Genomic DNA, 19053 nt, shown 5'->3' with positions numbered 1-19053 from the left:
AGAGTCTCTACAACAGGAGGTGCTTCTCCAGAGTAGTAGGGTAGCATATTATGTGGCGGCATATAGTGTCGCAGTTCCTGTTGCACAGCAGGTGCAACCCTATTCACAGTATATGGCTAGATCAGAGGGAGCACGAGCACTTCGACAGGATCCTAGGCATTAGGCTCCTCCTCCTCCACTAGGCGGTGAGGGAGAGGGTGCTAGCTAGATGATTCTTTTTGTAGCTGGGATATTTTTTGTAGACACACCCATTTTTTGTATCCGATACAATTCTTGCTCCGATGGGAGTTTGTATATGTCATTGGACATCATTTTGTACTCTTATACTTGACATTATATATACACGAGATCCATTTTTTGACGTCATTGTACTTGTGTCAATCGACTATGAGATGTTTCTATATGCTTTATTCTATATGTATGCATTTATTTCAGCATGAATGTATGTAATGCAAATGAATATGGATGTCTATGTTTTGGTTTCTTTTCATATGCAAATAAATGAATGAAAATGAGTAACAAGTAATGAGTAATGCAATTTTTTCATTTTTCTATGCAATAAGATCAATGTAAATGAATAATAATGAAATGAATGAATCTATATGAAATGTTATGTATGCAAGTAAACATCTCAAAACACAAGTACTCGATCGGAGAAATAATGATAAATAGACCACTTAGCGTAAGAAATGATGATGCTTTCAGCTCTCATTCAGAAGATAAAGAGATTATTACCATACCGAAATCACTCTAGATTCACAAAAATGCAGAATGAAATGGAAAATGATATGTGAAATGCAACCTAACCCTAGTCACTGGATTTAAAATACTTAAGATTCATCACTAAGCATAACGAACACAACTGTCTGCAATGACCCTTTTTTCGTTCATATCCTTGGATAGATTTCACAGGGACCTGAATTGCATCATAAAGAAATTCCCTCAAAACAGACAAACAAATGATATGGACCTCCCTGTAGCATACAAATAAGCGGAGGCGAGGTATGTGAGGTGATTTCACCTTAATGTGAAGGCTCTTATCACAGCCACCCGGCTAATTTATATGTTTCCAGATCATCGAGATCATTCCTACAAGCAGAAAACAAAGAAAATATTATGCCCCCAATCCTTGCTCCTCTTAGTCACAATAGACTTCCTCGAGTTACTCAGAGGGACAATAATCAAAAATCAATATAAAAGACAGCATACAAAGAAAATTTTCATGCATAGCTCAAACTGTTTAGTGATTGTTTTCGGTTATGTTGTTTTGCTTGTGAACTTAGTGATAAAACTCTTTGGTAGTTAGGAGACAGGTAACTAACTCAGAGTGGACAACCAAGTTTCGCTGACAAAAAAACGACTTGGTTGACACTGCTTAGGATATGTAATGTGCTATGTCAAGTAACCTAAGACTAGAAAGTTGATTAGTTTCAAGTCATGAGGGTTCCAATGAACTAGGATGTCACAAAAGTGACTAAAAATATGTAAAAGCGAAAGCAAAAGATGCATGAAAGCGGGAAATGCCAACGTTGCGTTGATAGATGGAGCGCTTAAGTACAAGAAGCGCCTGTTTGCCAGGTTTTCACCTGCTTGGCAGGGATTCATTTTTTTTGTTTTTACCAAGGTGCCTGTTTACCAAGTTTTCACCAAGGCAATTTCTCTCTTTATATATTTTTTTCTTTCTTTTTTTTTTTCTTTTTTTTTTTGGATTTCTTCAAGACTTTTTCTGATTTTTAGGATTTTTTTTCAGGACTTTTTCCAACTGTACATGTTTGCTAGAGTAGAGAGTGCTAGGCAAAGAATTTCTTCAAGTGGATGGTGTTAATTGGTTCACAAAGTTGTTCTCCTTCCAATTTTGAGAGTTTATAGGCACCAGAGCCGTATACTGCAATAACAATGTAGGGACCCAGCCAGTTGGGTTCAAACTTCCCTTTATTGTCGCGAAACTGTTGATTTTTTGGATTTTCTCTCAGAACTAGGTCACCAACTTAAAATTCTCTTTGTCAAACCTTCTTGTTATATCCTCTGGACATTCTCTTTGGATACACTCTGAGATGATCAAATGCCACTTGTCGACGCTCATCCAGCAATTCGAGTTCTTGCAATCTAGATATTCTATGATCTTTGTCAGTAACAAGACCTTGCAATGAAACTCTTAGAGATGGTATTTCTACTTCAATAGGCAATACTGCTTTGGACCCATACACCAAAGAGAAATGTGTAGCCCTAGTAGGTGTTCTGATACTTGTTCTGTAAGCCCATAGTGCAGGATTGAGCTACAGATGCCAATCCTTCCCAGACTTGTTCACTATTATGTGCAAGATAGTCAATAAGTTTTTGTTAGACGCCTCAGCTTGTCCATTACCTTGAGGGTAATATATTGATGACCAGTGTTGCTTTATTTTGAATTTCTCACAAAGCTCATCCAGATCTTTATATTCTTGAATTGTCCTCCATTATCAGTCACGATGGACGAAGGTATCCCATACCTGCAAATGATATAGTTTAGGATGAACAAGGCGACTTGTTTACCAGTTGCTTTGATGAGCAGAACTGCCTCTACCCACTTGGTGAAATACTCAGTGGCAGTTATGATGAATTTATGTCCGTTGGATGAAGTCGGATATATCTGGCCAATGAGATCAAAGGCCCATTGCTGAAAAGGCCAATGTGTTATAAATGGTATGAGGTCCCTTACCAGGGCATGTATGAGATTTCCATGAAGCTGACATTTCTCATAAGTCTTAGCAAATTTTATGGTGTCTTTTTCCATATCCGGCCAGTAGTAGCCAGCCCGTAATAGTTTTTGAGCTAAAGTAAAACCATTCGAATGAGATCCACAAATACCTTCATGAACTTCTGATAATGCACGTTTAGATTCTTCAGTTTCTAGACATCTAAGCAATGTAACATACCGCGAAGTGTTTCGAGTTAGGTTTCTTTTCTCATTACGAGTAAGGTTTTCAGGGATAATTTGATCGCATAGATAGGAATAGATGTGGTTGTATCGGGATGAGTCATGTCCAATAATAGAACAAACTATTTGGGTCTTAGGAGAATCATAAGCGGGGTAATATAACTCTTCCACCAGGAAATCAAAGCGAAAATTGGACTCCTGTAGCTCAGGTATAGATGTCAAGGTGGCCATAGCATCTGTTGCTTTATTCGCTGATCTAGGAATCTGTTGGAATGATACAAAAGCAAAGTACTTCTTGATATCATCCACCATCCTCTTGTAAGGCATCAATTTCTCATCTTGAGTCTGATATGTATCTTTGATCTGATTGATAACCAGCTGAGAATCTCCATAGATATGTAATTCAGCAACCTTCCATTCAATGGCTAGTTTTATTCCATTCACCAAAGCTTCATATTCTGCAATGTTGTTTGTGCAAGGGAATAGAATCTTATAAGACTTTAGGATTGAATACTTATTAGGAGTAATAAATAATATGCCAGCACCTGAACCATTTTGAGTAAAGGAACCATTGAAGAACATCTTCTAGGGTTGTTGAGTAAGATGCATTATTGATTCATCTAGGAACTCGATGTGTAGTGGTTGAGTATCCTCAAGTGGAGCTTCAGCAAGTTGATCAGCAATTACCTGTCCTTTTATGACTTTGCGTTCCACATATTCAATGTCAAATTCTGTAAGGATCATAACCCATTTCGCCAATCTTCCGGTGAGTGTTGCTTTATTAAGAAGATACTTGAGTGGGTCAATTTTGGCCACCAACTTGATTGAATGTGCTAGCATATAGTGCCTCAGTTTCTGTGATGCAAAAACTAATGCCAAGCATTATTTTTCTATTATACTGTAGCTCATTTCATAAGACACCAATGTCCTGTTGATGTAATAAATAGCTCTTTCTTTTTTGTTGTCATCCTATTGCGCCAAAAGTGCCCCCAATGATGAATCAGTTGTTGATATATATAAGATTAGTGGCTTACCCTGAATAGGTGGCATAAATATCGGTGGATTAGATAGGTACTCTTTTATCTGCTGAAGATGTTTTTCACACTGCTGATCCCAGTTGTATATTATTCCTTTTCTCAATACTTTTGTAAAAGGTTGAGCCTTGTCTGCTAGCTGAGAAATGAATCTTCTAATGGATTGGAGACGTCCCTATAGACTTCTCATTTGACTGATGTTCTTTGGAGAAGGCATTTCCATTATAGCTTGGACCTTCTCAGGATCAACCTCGATTCCCTTCTTTGAAATGATGTAGCCAAGTAGTTTACCAGATGTCACTCTGAATGCACACTTCTTTGGATTTAATCGGAGCTTGAATTTTTCCATTTTGTCAAGTATAGGACCTAACTCTTGAATATGAGTTGATCTTTTCATAGTCTTCACTAAGGTGTCATCAACATAATCTTCCATATTCTTATGCATCATGTCATGAAAGATAGTTGTAACTTCTCTTTGATAGGTCATCCCTGCATTCTTTAACCCAAATGGCATAATGTTCCAGCAAAAGGTTCCCCACGCACAGGTGAAAGCTGTCTTTTCTTGATCTCCAGTAGTGATTTTAATCTGATTGTAGCTAGAAAATCCGTCCATTAGTGAGTACATCTCATACCCAGTTGTCATGTTAACTATCATATCAATATTTGGCAATGGAAAGTTGTCTTTTGGACATGCTTTGTTGAGATCTCTAAAATCTGTACAAACTCTGATAGATTTATCTGCCTTCAACACAGGCACTATGTTGGAAATCCATTCAGCATAATCTATTGCTCTTATAAATCCATCTTTGAGCAGTTTTTCTAGTTCATCTTTGACCAATAACGCTACATGCGGGTGCATCTTATGGAGTTTTTGTTTAACTGGTTTTACTCCTGGCGTGATTGAGAGATGGTGCATAATGAAATCAGGATCCAAGCCTAGCATATCAGAGTACATCCATGCAAAGTTTATTTTCTTTTCTAAGAATAGCTGAGTGAACTCCTTCAATTCTTCTGCTGATAGTGATTGAGCTACGTGAATGATTTGTGGTGTCTCTTGACTCCCGATATTCACTGGCTGAGTTGGCTCGATCAATATACAAGAATGCTCCTGGAAATGACTAGGCAGTATACCAAGTATCTCACCTTCAGGTGCCTCAAAGAGGTTTTTACCTTTAGGTACATCCTTTATTTTCTCTTTTTTAGATTCTGACACCGCCACAATATGGTTTTCGCCATCAGATCTTTTATTTTTTATTTTTCTTGTTTTTGTGACTAAGATACTTGATATCCACTTCAGTCATATTTTCACTTTGTTCACTGGTGGAAGAGTTTATAGGTTCAACTGCATTGAGATAATAGGATAATGTATAGTCATTGGAAAAAGTAGGTATATCCATGGGTTTATTCTCTAAAGTACAATCAATCAATTCGGGATGTACTAAGGACAAATTTTGGATAGGTTCAAGAGCGTTCACGGTATTGTTATCACAGTTGCGGATCAGAAAGTTGAGTTCCAGAATGATACCTTGCGTAAGTGTCTCAAGACCAAGAAGAGTCAGATCATGATTATTAAAGTTCACGTTAATATTTAATCGATCTAATCCAATAGACATACTTGTAACATCATTTACTATGCTAGACTGGACGTCATATCATGGTTTAACAGCAATAAGACTAGTAGGCAACTTTTCATTGTTTGTATCAGATGATTCAGAATTTGAGGCTGAGTGGATATCATCATGAACGGGACTGTCATCAGAGTCATCAGAGTCATCGGATGAAGTTTCCAAGTCTCTTTCAGGTGATTTAGTAAGCATATGTATGGTATCAATACTAACATCTTTAATGCTACAAGTTCCTTCATGTTGTGGTTCATTTGTCATTTGTATCTGACACACTTGTTGACATGATCTCATTGTTTCTATGATTTTTTGTCGTCTACTCCATTCAGCTTCTTCTGGACTGATTACTGGTTCTTGTTTTGTAGCTTCTAACTCTTCCTGTCTAGTACTATAAGTGATTTGTTCTATTTTAGGATAAGGGCACATAGATGAGAAGCTTTCTGGTATTCTTCCTTCTTTCAATCCTTGTTCATAATTTGCTTGCCTCTTTTGTCTAATTTCTTGTATTTCCTTCTCTAGCTTTATGCACATCAACTCTTGAGTATCCTCTATGACACCACTAGATTCTTTTGGAATTTCTATAGTGGATGTGTCTGAAAGATAGTCAGGACCCCATTCATACTCGTTTGAATCAATCTCTGAATCATCTACTTGTTGCCTGCCAGTATATGTGACTGGAACTTTTAATGGTGCAAACAATTCTCTAATTATAACAACTTCATCTCTTATATCCTCAGAAACCTCAACTTCTTGTATTATCATAGCTGATACCATTGAAGCTTGAGCACTGACTATTTCTTCTTTCTTGACTGTTGATTCCTCTTTCTCTTTTCTACACTCTACTTTTGTTTGTTTAGTGTCTACTTCATGTAATGTTAAAGGCGATATCTTTTTCAAGCACTTAGACTTAGAAACATGTTTTTGTTCTGATGTCTTTTTCGGATTGTATCCCAGTCCAGCCTTATCATGTGTGGATTTGGTTTGTAGTTGAATTGGTTTAGTAATACCTTCTTTTTGTTTTCCCAAAGGACCAGTACCTGAGTACCCCATGCGCTGAATCATTTTGTAACCATGACCATATTGGTTTGAGGAAATCTCACAATGTCGTACCTCCTCGTTTGGACTATTTTCCTTAAAGAGGCAGTTAAGCACAGCATCCTCTTCTATTTCATCTGCCAAGGATTGTACAAAGAGACCATCATATATAGTATTTGGAGCTGAAGTTTGTGTTCTCATAGACTCTGATGGTTTGCCCAACTATTTTGGTGATGGAGGGAGAGAAACTAATGAAAGTACCGGTTCTATCTGGTAGCCATCCATGTCGGTATCTATAATCTTCAATCTCTTTTCTAAGTCTTTCATCAATGTTTTTGGATCTTCATTTGGAGAGGCTAGCCTATTATGAGGCACAAAAGTATCTGTACCTTTTGTTAATGCATTACAGATGACATTTGTATCAGCAGGAATACTGACTTCAGCTTCATTATAAGGAAACTTTAAGCATTGGTGATATGTTGATGGTACTGCCTTCATTTCATGAATCCACGGCCTGCCCAGTAATATATTGTATGACAATGGAATATTGAGAACCTGGAAAAGGACATCTCTCTCTACTAGTCCCACTCTGATTGGTAATGATACCAGACCTTTGGAGGTCCTCTCTTCCTCATCATAGGCTTTAATTGTTATTTTCTTGCCTAGATCAATGACATTTTCTGAGAATCCTAGTTGTGTAAGCAGATGATAAGTACAGATATTCAACCCTACGCCTCTATCTATCAAAACACGTTTGACTCTGTGTTTGTGGATCATGGCTTCAATATGCAATGGCTGGTTATGTGGATGATTTAATGAATTGTCATCTTCTTCAGAGAAGGTCAAATAGTGAGGTGAAGTCAGATGACCCACCATAGATTGAAACTGATCAATGTCTAAATCTTTTGGAATGTTGGTAGTGAGCAATGCTTTGTTTAGGATTTTCTTGTGAGCAGATGAGAGTTGTAGCAATTCAAAAATTGAAATTTGAGCATTTGTCCTTTTTAACTATTCAACCACGTTGTAACCAAAGGATGATGATGAGGTTAATCTTTTAAATTTGTTCAAGGCTGATTCCTTTTGTTTGTTTGGCAAGGTTGTTGGATTTGATGTTTCTTGAGCCGGGTTGGAAGAACTAGCTCCTTGGAGGGTAACTTTCTTTTGAGATCAGGTCAGAGCTCTTGCATATCATGATTCATTTGGTTTATCTTGAACTATATCACATTGCAATATTCCAAGTATGAAGGCTCAATCATGTTGATAACGTTGTCCTGGCTAGCATAAGTATAGTTTACTTTGGCACCTCCTTTGGTCTTTGAGGAATCACCTTGTTCATAAGCAGGCAAAGGGTCTTTAAATGCTTTATGATCAGCATTGGTTGGATGATTCCCAACAACTTTACCAGTGTCTATGAGATCTTGAATCTCATGTTTTAGCTTCATGCAATTGTTTATGTTATGACCCTTATTCTGATGGAAGTCACAGTATTCATTTTCTCTCCACCATCTTGGTTTGACATCTAGATCATATGGTCTGGAGTTATCTGGTAGGGTTATCAAGTTGTTTGCCAATAGAGTTTTGAAAATGAATTCATATGATTCTTCAAGAGGAGTAAAATCATGCTTAGATTTGGAAAGCCAAGGCTTTTCTTTGAACCATTCCTTTGTTTTCTTTGGCGGATTCTCTATTGCAATCTCAGCAGCTTTAAGTGCTTGTGTACCACTAGCCAAGTTGAATATTGTGGATTTTGAGTTGGTTTTGATAGTGTCTACTACTCCTTCATTAACAACATTCTTGTTGTTGTCTCTGGCAAATTTTCAATACTTGTTCTTCTCTTTAGAGCTAGATCATGTTTGTGTTTCTTTCCAAGGTGTGATATATCCCTTCTTTATGAGCACATCTTCCATTCGAATGGAATTATCTACCATTTTGTTAAATGATGGGTGTACTTGCATTTGTACGCTATATTTCAGTTTGGGGACTAAGTTATTGACAAATATATCCATTTTCTCAGAGTCTGGAATAGGTCGTGGGTACCTAGAGAACATCTTTCTCCAGCATTGGAGAAAAGTAAGAAGAGGTTCCCCTATTTTTTGTTGAGTATTACAAAGATTGATCATAGTTACAGGATGTCCGATTTTGCATGAGTATTGTTGTAAAAATAGTTGGATTAGTTATTCAAATGTTTTTATTCCTTTGGGTAGACTTGAGAACCATTCCATTGCTTGACCCCCTAAACTCCTTGGGAAGAGACGCATGAGGTATGTTTGATCATGCATGAACTCCATACAAGTAGCACTAAATTCCCTAACATGATCTTGAGGATCTGAGGTACCGTCATATTTGTCAAATTTTGGGATTTCCACTTGTGGAGGAAATGGAGGCATATGTATATTTTTGTCAAATGGCAAGGGACATATTGTTTCTAGAGAATATTATTTTGGGGACTTGTCCTTATTCTTCAGTTCTATGACCTCCATCTGTAAAGCTAGTAACTGTTTGTGTACCATGAGTATAGGTGAGTCTTCCCTTTTAGTAACAAGTGTTTGAACATCATATCCAATAGGAAGTTTGGCACCTTGTTTTGCTAGTTCTAAGAAACAGTCTTCCTTCTCTCGGGTCATGATAGTTTTCATCATTTTTCTAAAGTCTTTGTCTTTCTGACAGTCAGGGATTTCTTTTTCTAGAGGTTCAGTGTCTTCGTCAATCTCACTTGATGATGTGGAGTCATTATGATTTTTGGGAATATTACGGTCGTTTTTGTTTCCATCATTGTATTCTGTCTCATGTATGGTGGGAGATTTCGGTTCATCAAAAATTGGTCCACCTAATGACGACGGCATGTCAGTGAGTGGATCCTTCACGTAGAATGGATTATCTTGATGGGTGAAGGTTTATTCTTTGCCTTTGGCTTGTTTCTTACGAGAACTCCTAGTTTGAATAGGCATCTTTATGGATTTGTGTGACCTAGAGTTATTTGTGATGCAAAGGTCAAGATCAATTTCAGAGCTAGTTTGTTCTGTTTAGAATATTGTTTAGGAGAAACAACTGAGATTTAGTCTGATTTCAGGAACGATATATCCTATCTAAGATGTTATCTAAGTTGATTCTAAGCATAGTGTAAGATTCAGTTTGGTTTCAGGAATGATCTATCCTGTATAAAATGTTATCTAAGTGACTAAAATTTCATAGGTAGTTGATTGAAGTAGCTGAAAGGTGATTGACCAAATCATGCAACACAAATGGAAAAGGTACACTGTCTTGATCTGTTTATGCTCAGGAAAATGATAACCAGTATTATGTTTGTTGTAAGTTGTTTCTAGGCAAGTTTGACTATTTTGTTCTGACAAAACCAGAGACTCGTACGACATGATTTTCTGGACCGGACGACAATTTAGCAGCTACAGGATGACAATAGTTATGTTTCGTACAAGTTGCTACCTCGTACCATACGACAAATGGGCATGTATAGGATGACAAAAGACTCAGAGCAGTTTTGTTTCGTACGACACAGGATATAGAGTCAGACGATAGAATAAAATGACTCATATGACACAGGATTAGGTCTAGGATGACAAACCAAAAGACTTGTATGACACAAGATGTGATATAGGACAATGAATTATCAGACTCGTACGACTGTTCACAGGACAGAGCCTAGAAATTTTGAGATTTTCCTGATTACTGAGTATGATAACTGAGTATGACCAATTCTGAGATGGACTGATTTTTGACCAGGATAGACTAGTTTCTGACTCGGACAGATTTTTGACTTAAAAATGGACTAGTTTCTGACACGGAAAGAGTTTCGACTTAGGATGGACTAGTTTTTGACATGTACAGAGTTTCGACTCAGGATGGACTAGTTTCTGACACGGACAGAGTTTTGACTTAGGAGTTGTTTATGGTCTTCACTAATTTTTGGTATTTCGGTTTTTGTTTCAGGGATGAAAACACAGAAAACAAGTAGTCTGTATAGTGACTACAATCACAACATGCAAACCCTAAGGAATTTGGTGAGGAAAGAAAAATTTTTCTTGTAGACTCAGGTACACACCCAATAGCTAATCAGAATACGGCCACTGAGTCTCACGCAATGGATTCTCAACGTCGTATTATCCGTCTCCAAACACTAATGGGGGCACGAAATGACAAGTATCTTGGGAGAGTTACTATCTCTCTTGCACAAAGATTATCCCCCTTTTGGAGATGAACTGGGTAGCTTCTAATTTTAAATTGGATTTAGTTAGGGATCCATTTGGCACGTCAAGGTATAAACTCAATTAAGAGGTCTCCCAGCCTTGAAAACCAAGGTTTAATATACTCGAAGGTACGGAGGAGAGTTATTCCCGAGCACTGTCGTTGACTTGATTTTCATTAATTCACGTTTATTTTATAGTGGGTTGGAGTACTTGGCGTCTAGCCATTCCCACTTAGGTCGTTCCCCTCACACCGGTCGTAATGGCTTTAAGAGTTTTTCAACCCCTCGGGAGGGCAAGCCTGCTAAAGATGTACAAATCTCAAACAAAGAAAAAGCTTCAAGGGTCTGGATTTCTGATTGTCTAGAAAAAGACGAGCATACTCTCCTACCTCTCAGAATCTTATAAAAGCATGAAAGACAAATTTGTTCTTTAACCAGATAGCAAGTTAGGTTCCTAAAAATGAATTTAAAGAATACACAATGTTTAGTCGATTCTCCTCAGGCAACTTGCAAAGAAAATGAATCAGTAGTCATATTGTCTTTGTGCGACAAGCACATTCTTCAACAAGCGTTCTGCAAAAACTAGTTAGGCTGTGAAAAACTCTGAGATAGACAGATAAACAGTCAGGGTCAGTCGTCAGAATAATCAATCAAAAATGAAAAAATTATGAAATTTGCCTCTTTTACCAAAAAATATAGAATCGTACGACAGGAACTTGACTCATACGAGATAGGATTCAGTATCATACGAAAGAAGATTGTTGATGATGTTTGCTCATACGACAGAGGATTTCTGCTCGTACGACAAAGGATTTTGCTCGTACAACAGGATATTTTCAATTCATGCGACACCTGCAGTTCGTCGTTTTAGCCTGTAAAAAATGTCGTAGGAGATGTACGGATGAAAAAAACCAAAAAATCTAAAATCTGGAAAATAACAAAAAAAAGTGGTTAGTCTTGGAGGCCAAAAAAATGTAGTCTTCGGGCACCATGGTGGGCGCTAGAGATGTGTGTGTGAAAAAGTGAACCTGTAGCTACAAGCACAACACTTCAATTAAGTCATTATATGCATGGTTAGTAATCAATAATCGATAAGTAATAAACCATAGCAAAGCGACCCACTGCCTTCTAAAAGATGAGAGTATAAGATTGCTCTCAGATTTTTATAAGCAATACTAGTGACTAGACTACACCAAGACGAAGGATTTAATCTATATGATATTAAGCTATATGGATGCAAGATGGATGAATAATTCAAGCAATAATAATCAATTCAAGCAACAATGGATGCAAGCAGTAATGAATGGAAAATGGATACAAATAATCTAAAAAGCACAATAATCTTCAATGACTCCAAAGCGAAATTAGCGTGATAATAATCTCCAAGCGTGTTCTCAAAAATCTTTGGGGTGAATTGGAATGAGAGCTGAAGACTGAATTTATAGAGAATCACAAGAGAAAAAGCTCAATTTAGGATTAATTGAAATAATTGAGAAATCAGATTCAGTTAACCTTGAGATAGATTCCAATTATAGTTTAATTGAAATGCATTCAAATCAGAAGTCCAAGTTGCATTGGAAAATAATAATAAATTAATTCCATGCATATAGGATAAAAATAGATAATTCTTTAATTTATTCAAGAAAAAGGTCTTTTCAATGCAACTGAACTTCTTTTTCTGAAAAGCTTTGAGTTCCAATTTTAGAGAATAATTCAATAATTTAATTAAATTTGCTTTTTTGATTTCAAGTTTTAAATTTAGAAAAAGAAATAATATCTCGAGTTTGATTTCTCTCTCAATTCAATTCTTTTTGTTTTATTTTCAATTCAACTCTTTGTAATAAATTAATTCTTCTTTTGTAATAAATTAATCCTTTTTGCATGATTGAATGGCAAGTTTATTAATTAATTAAATATGCAAGGATATTTAATAAATTAAAATGGGATAATTGATCAAAATGATATTATTGGAAATGATTTGATTAATTAAATAAATATTTAATTAATATTGAGTAGTTGATTTGCCATGTGATATTTGATAATTAAAGAATTAATAATGTACTCAAGATTGATTTAATTGCCTTTGGTTAGGACCTTGGTGATGTTGTCGAGATTAGGGGCCCATGGTTTAGATGACCAATTTTAGGGTATTACAACTTTAACATCATTACTTAATTCATTTCCACAATAACATACTACACACACGATAGGTATATTGCACCTTCATTAATGCATCATATTCTAATTCTTTAACCATGAGATATGCATCCTACAACATTACTTATTCCTCATGATATGCATAATATCCTTTCTACCAATGCATCTATGTGAATCATTCCTATTTACTAGATCCAATTAAAATCTTCTAACATATTCACTTATTAATCTATGAATATTCCTCTTTCAAGATCATTTAACATTCTAACTAGCCTCTAACCATTCCATGAAATAATACAACTAATCCATAAAGCAATTCCATTCTATTATAACTATAATCCACTTTATTTCCATGATTCATAAAATCACATCTCTACAATAGTATAAATACAATATGCCTAAATTCCTATTTCCAACTACAATTCATCTTACAAATACGAGTACATTAAATACATAATGAGAATAGCTCTTGCTACTATAAGATTTCATCTACTATATACAAAAATATTACATTACATGCATTCTATTCTATCCATTACATAAATCTACTACAAGGTACATCCATAGTACATCATGAAGAATAATCCACATCCACGCAAGAAGAATCCAAGAGAACATCCCAATGGCTAAAAAGCACCAACCTCCCAACCATGTGGAACCAAAGGAACTACCCCCCGTGCTAGGAGATGACACAAGGTCCCAACACATACTCTAAACCTAAGTTGGCACCTATAACCAAGGAGACTAACCACACAAGGACTCTCAAGCAAGAACTCACACATACAACAAGAATGAACTCCTAGAGGCGTAAAATTTGAATCAAAACATAAATGCATCCAATAAGCATAATCATAAATCATAAAGGGTAAACACATGTAGAAGTGGAGTGTCATCACATGTCATCCTCAAAACATAATAACATAAGGAATGAGGTACTATCCTAATGGACATGTGGAGCCATCTCAATCTATGAGAGACTAAGGGAGATTAACTTAACGTCTTCACGGCCTTCTCATTCTTATCCTAAAGCATCCTTCCTAGGACTAAGTCATGAGGCACAAACTAATTTATCATCTTATTAATTAATCTAACTAGCCAACCCATCAATTATTAGGTTATCACCTATTTACAAATCATGGAAAACTCCAATGTGCCCTGGTGGTCTAGACTTCATGCATCCTTACAAGGAACCTCATGCAAGCCTATCTCTCATGACCCTGGTCATCACAAGGAAGCCCACTTCTCCTAACATGGCCCAACAATAAATCACAAGAGGCTCTACTACATAATTACATAAAAATAATACTCAATGCAGCCAATAAATTCCACACATGCTCTTACAACATAAACAAGGCTACAACAACATCAATATAGCTAAATGAGCCTCTTGGCTAGCAATAAACAAAGGCATATCAAGCCATTAGATGCTACCATCAAATAAAATATAACATTGCAACAAGGCCTACTCACTTGCTGGTCCAAAACAACATAGTAATCATCTCAATCATCCATGGCCTATCCACATGGAAGAGAGTCTAAAATATTCACAATGCATAGAGAAACAAATATACTCAAAACCATCAAAATGCATCAAAATTGATCAAACCCAAAACTGGGAAATATTATCAGACCTCAAATAAAGCCTCTAATACAAAAATCAATTCGACAAATACCTCAGAAATGACCAAAACTAGAAAAACACAAAACACAGACAGGTTAGCGCTTTTGCCCCATAGGACAATGCTTCTGCCAAAAAGGACAGCACTTTTGTCAAGAAGAACAACGCTTATGTTTCTAGAATCACACATATGTATCCTGAGACAGTGCTTATGCTGCATAGAGCAGCGCAAATGCAATACATAACAATGCTTTTGCACATTAAGACAATACTTTTGCAAAAACAACGCTTTTGTACAAGACTTACGGAAAACTTAGAAAACTTTCAGGTAAAATAATAAAATCCAGACTTTACAAAAGGGCTCAAAAAACATATGAAGAGAGATGCCCAAAAACAAGGAATACATAGGTATAAACACACAAAAATATCTCAGACTATAAGCCAAGATTTAATCAAATATCTTCATGGCATAAAACAAATAGAACCACTGCAAAACTCATAGAGAATCCAATGAAGACAATCCATAACAATCACAACTGAAGGACTCACAAGGGGAAAACCAATCTACTCTCATCCAAACAAGGATTAATTAATCAAAAAGCTTCACAACAATTTTCACAGAGCCATGAAATGTCATACACAGGAAAACCCATATATACATATATATATATCCCAGCAACCATATAAAAACTCTCATGACATAAAGTTTCCCTCCCAAATATTAACCTTCAACAATTATAAAACTATAGAGTAAAGTAATATTTCAACCCAGACCCAAAACAATGCAGACACAATGCATACACAGAGAAGCCATTGAAAGCCAAAATGCAAAATGAAGAACTCTAACCTGCAACTTGAAGTAATGGATTGAAGCTAAAGAAGAGCTCCCACAAGCCAAACCAAATCCAATCCAAGCTCCAACCAAAACCAAGAGAGAAGAAATGCAAAACTAAGAAGAAAACTTGCTGGAGAAATTTCTAGAGAAGAGCCAACCAACCCAAAAAACCTCACGGGAATGAAAATAAAAGCAACAATAATCCAAAACCCTAGCCTCAATCTCGGCCAATCAAAATATTTCATTTTGGGGTACATTTTACCAACCCTCCATATAATACAATTTATTCACCCATTTTGAATTTTACCAACCCTCCATATAATACAATTTATTCACCCATTTTGAATTTAACCAACGAGAGTGAAGGGTACATAAAGTAAAATAAAATATACTTATCCAGCTAAGTGGGAATGTTTCATTTATTTTTTATTTAATTTAATGTGTTCATACACCCCTCTTAGGAGTCAAAGTCAAACTATTAAATAAACATAAGCTGTAAATAAATAATCCAAATGGGGATTAAAATCAAATAAACCAAAAGCTAATAAAATAAATTAAAGAACCAAATAAATGTAAGATATCAAATAAATATCAAACCATAGAAGGTCAAATAAATAATTAAATAATCAAATACCATTAAAGATTAAATCACAAATATTAAATAAATATCAAACAGCAATAAGGCTTATCAAATATTAAATAATCATAAAATCAATAAACGTTAATTTTAAAATAAATATAAATACCAGATAATTAAATATTTAAAACTTATAAATTAAATGCTTTAAAATAAACATTACCAAATATAAAACTATACATCAAGAGCCACATTATTACTCTAACATAATCAAGTAAATCAACCAGTATAAACTGAACTCACAATACCGAAAGACCAAGCTTACTAACTGACATGGCGAATTATGCCAAGACGTTGACTACTCACGGTGAACAACTTAGACCTGGAGCATGTGAGGGGAACTTATGCCATCTCCGAACCACATAAGCCATTGGAACTAAAGACACGCTCAGACCTATGAAGCCAGGTGGAGTCAGTGTCTGGTACCTGCAATATCCTACAACCACAAAACGACAATACCACATATACATATATATATATAGAACAAGCAACTGATAGAGAATCACGACGACACATCTCACTCACAATGAGTGATGTGGAATCGTCTCTACCACGAAGATATTCAAACAATAGTCAAACACCTCTGATAAACATCTCATCATATGTAATCATGAAGTAGGGTTAACATAATCATAACCATCATCAAAACCAAGATAAATCTAATCTATAAATAATCCATCACATAGTGAGCATATAAAATTCATCAAGTACATATATCATCAAATAACATGATCGATCATGATAGTACCAACATCCATATAGATAATCAAAATAGCATATGTCCAATAATGTCTAACGTCAATCATAAGTCACTGAAGCACATGAGTAATCATTGTATATAGTGAAAATGGATAACAATAATAACAATATTGAAAGGCTAAATGAATTCAACCACAAAACCCTAGTCTAACAACAACAAAGATCCACCATAACATATGAAGATTACCTAAGACAATGCAAATCACATGAAATCACAAAGATTATACCATCACATGTCCAATAGGGTTTTGATCTCCATCCTTCCTATCTCCATTGATCTTGCTTGATATATTTGCTCTCAGATTGCATGTGCACAAGAGCTCAACAAAGAACGGAATGTGGTTGCAAGTAGGATCGTAGTGTAGTCAAGATGATCATTAGGGTTTGATAATGAAGGAAGCATCTTCTTAAATAGAAGACACAATATGAAATGGAGGGATAAGATTGAGAGGTGTAAAAAGGAGGTCGGCTAGGATTAGAGGGTAGGTAGAAGAAATAATAAAATAATGAAAGGGGTAGGTAGTGTAGGAATTAAGAGATGAATGACATGTGTCATGTGTAGAAAAGGATAATGAATTAATTAAATAAATAAAGATTTATTTAATTAATAGAAGAAGTAGGATAATTAAATAAATTAAATATTTATTTAATTTTAGGAAAAAGGATAATTTAAATAAATAAATGTATTTATTTAAATGAGAAATAAGGCTAGAAGAGGATAAATGAATTAATTAAATAAATAAAGATTTATTTAATTAATAGAAGAATTAGGCTTAAGATAATTAAATAAATAAAATATTTATTTAATTAGCTTGGACAATTTTGGGTGTCTACATTTTGCCCCTCTTTGAGACAATGCGGCTTGTCACGTTGTTTCAAAGAAGATAAGATGAACTGATACAGAGTTGCCCCAGTATGGGAATGATATGCCCCCTCGAGAGATTGGATGAAAATGTCCAAAAAGATTACAGACAATCTCTCGATAAGAAAGAAAGGCTAGAATGGACTGACCGAATAAAGTGACAGAGTCACGGGATGAGGAAGACTGACTTGGGAAATGAAGGCTAAGGCTAGGGTAGGCTATAAGATAGACCACGAGCAAAAGACATCCTCATTGTCATCTACACCATCACGAGATCAAAGTGCAGAGCGAGAAAAGAGCAGGAGCAGTTAGCAGCGATGGCTTTCATGCATAGATTCGACCGTGTTCATCGATTTCAGAGGCCAGCAGAGGCAGGAGAGCCGGTAAGTACCACCAAACCTCCTTGTACTTTGATGCATTTAATTTTATCATTAATGCATGTCGAATAGGGCAATAAATGCGCTTAGAAGTAGAGTTGAAAAATGTCAAAAACTGTCTAACCGCGTCTACGTTGGTGCCAGGCGCGTCTGTGTCTAGAACCGCGTCTGCGTCGAATGCAGGCGTGTCTGCGATGTGCAGGGGCGTCTGCATAGTCTAGTCGCGTTTATGCCCGGCATAGGCATGTTTGTGTTATACAGGTGCGTCTATGTTGTGCAAGCGCGTCTGTGCAGTCTGTAGGCGCGTTTATGTAATGTAAGCGCGTTTGCGTTGAAAAATGCAAGTTTGGTCTTCTAGGTCAAATCGCCAGTTCTGTGATAAACATATGTTGTCGATTGGATAAGCTACTGAGAGGATATAGTCAAGCAGATCCTCTAGGAAGACTAGGATAGATCAAGGCACTTTGTGATGAACAGTGAGTACCAAGATAGAGTACTTTGTGATGAACAGGGAGTACTAAAATATGAGCAGCACTTTGTGATGAACAGGGAGTGCAAATCTGAGTAACACTTTGTGATGAACAGGGAGTGTCACACACGTAGTACTTTGTGATGAACAGTGAGTACCACTAGGATAAACAGCAACACTTTGTGATGAACAGTGAGTGTCACTAGGGTAGATAGCCATATGCATTTAGATAGCAAGTAGCATTTTGTGATAAATAGTGAATGCCACTATAACTGACATGATTGAGTTGCTTGACTGTAGGAGTATTTGCCGATGCTAGAGTCACGAGAGAGATTCCCGTCGACCCAGAGGTTGCGACCTGAGTTGTCGCTCGAGGACAGAGCTGGCATCGAGGAGATGGGTTTGAGACATGTACTGTATGTGCCTGAGTTTCGAGCGAACATGGGACTGCTGACTGCATTAGCTGAGAGATGGCACTCTGAGACGTGCACGTTTCATCTGCCGATGGGTGAGATGATAGTCACCCTGGA

Source organism: Cryptomeria japonica, chromosome 3 (assembly GCF_030272615.1).
Source record: "Cryptomeria japonica chromosome 3, Sugi_1.0, whole genome shotgun sequence".
In the NCBI taxonomy this organism is placed as follows: Eukaryota; Viridiplantae; Streptophyta; class Pinopsida; order Cupressales; family Cupressaceae; genus Cryptomeria; species Cryptomeria japonica.
This window is presented reverse-complemented; position numbering follows the sequence as displayed.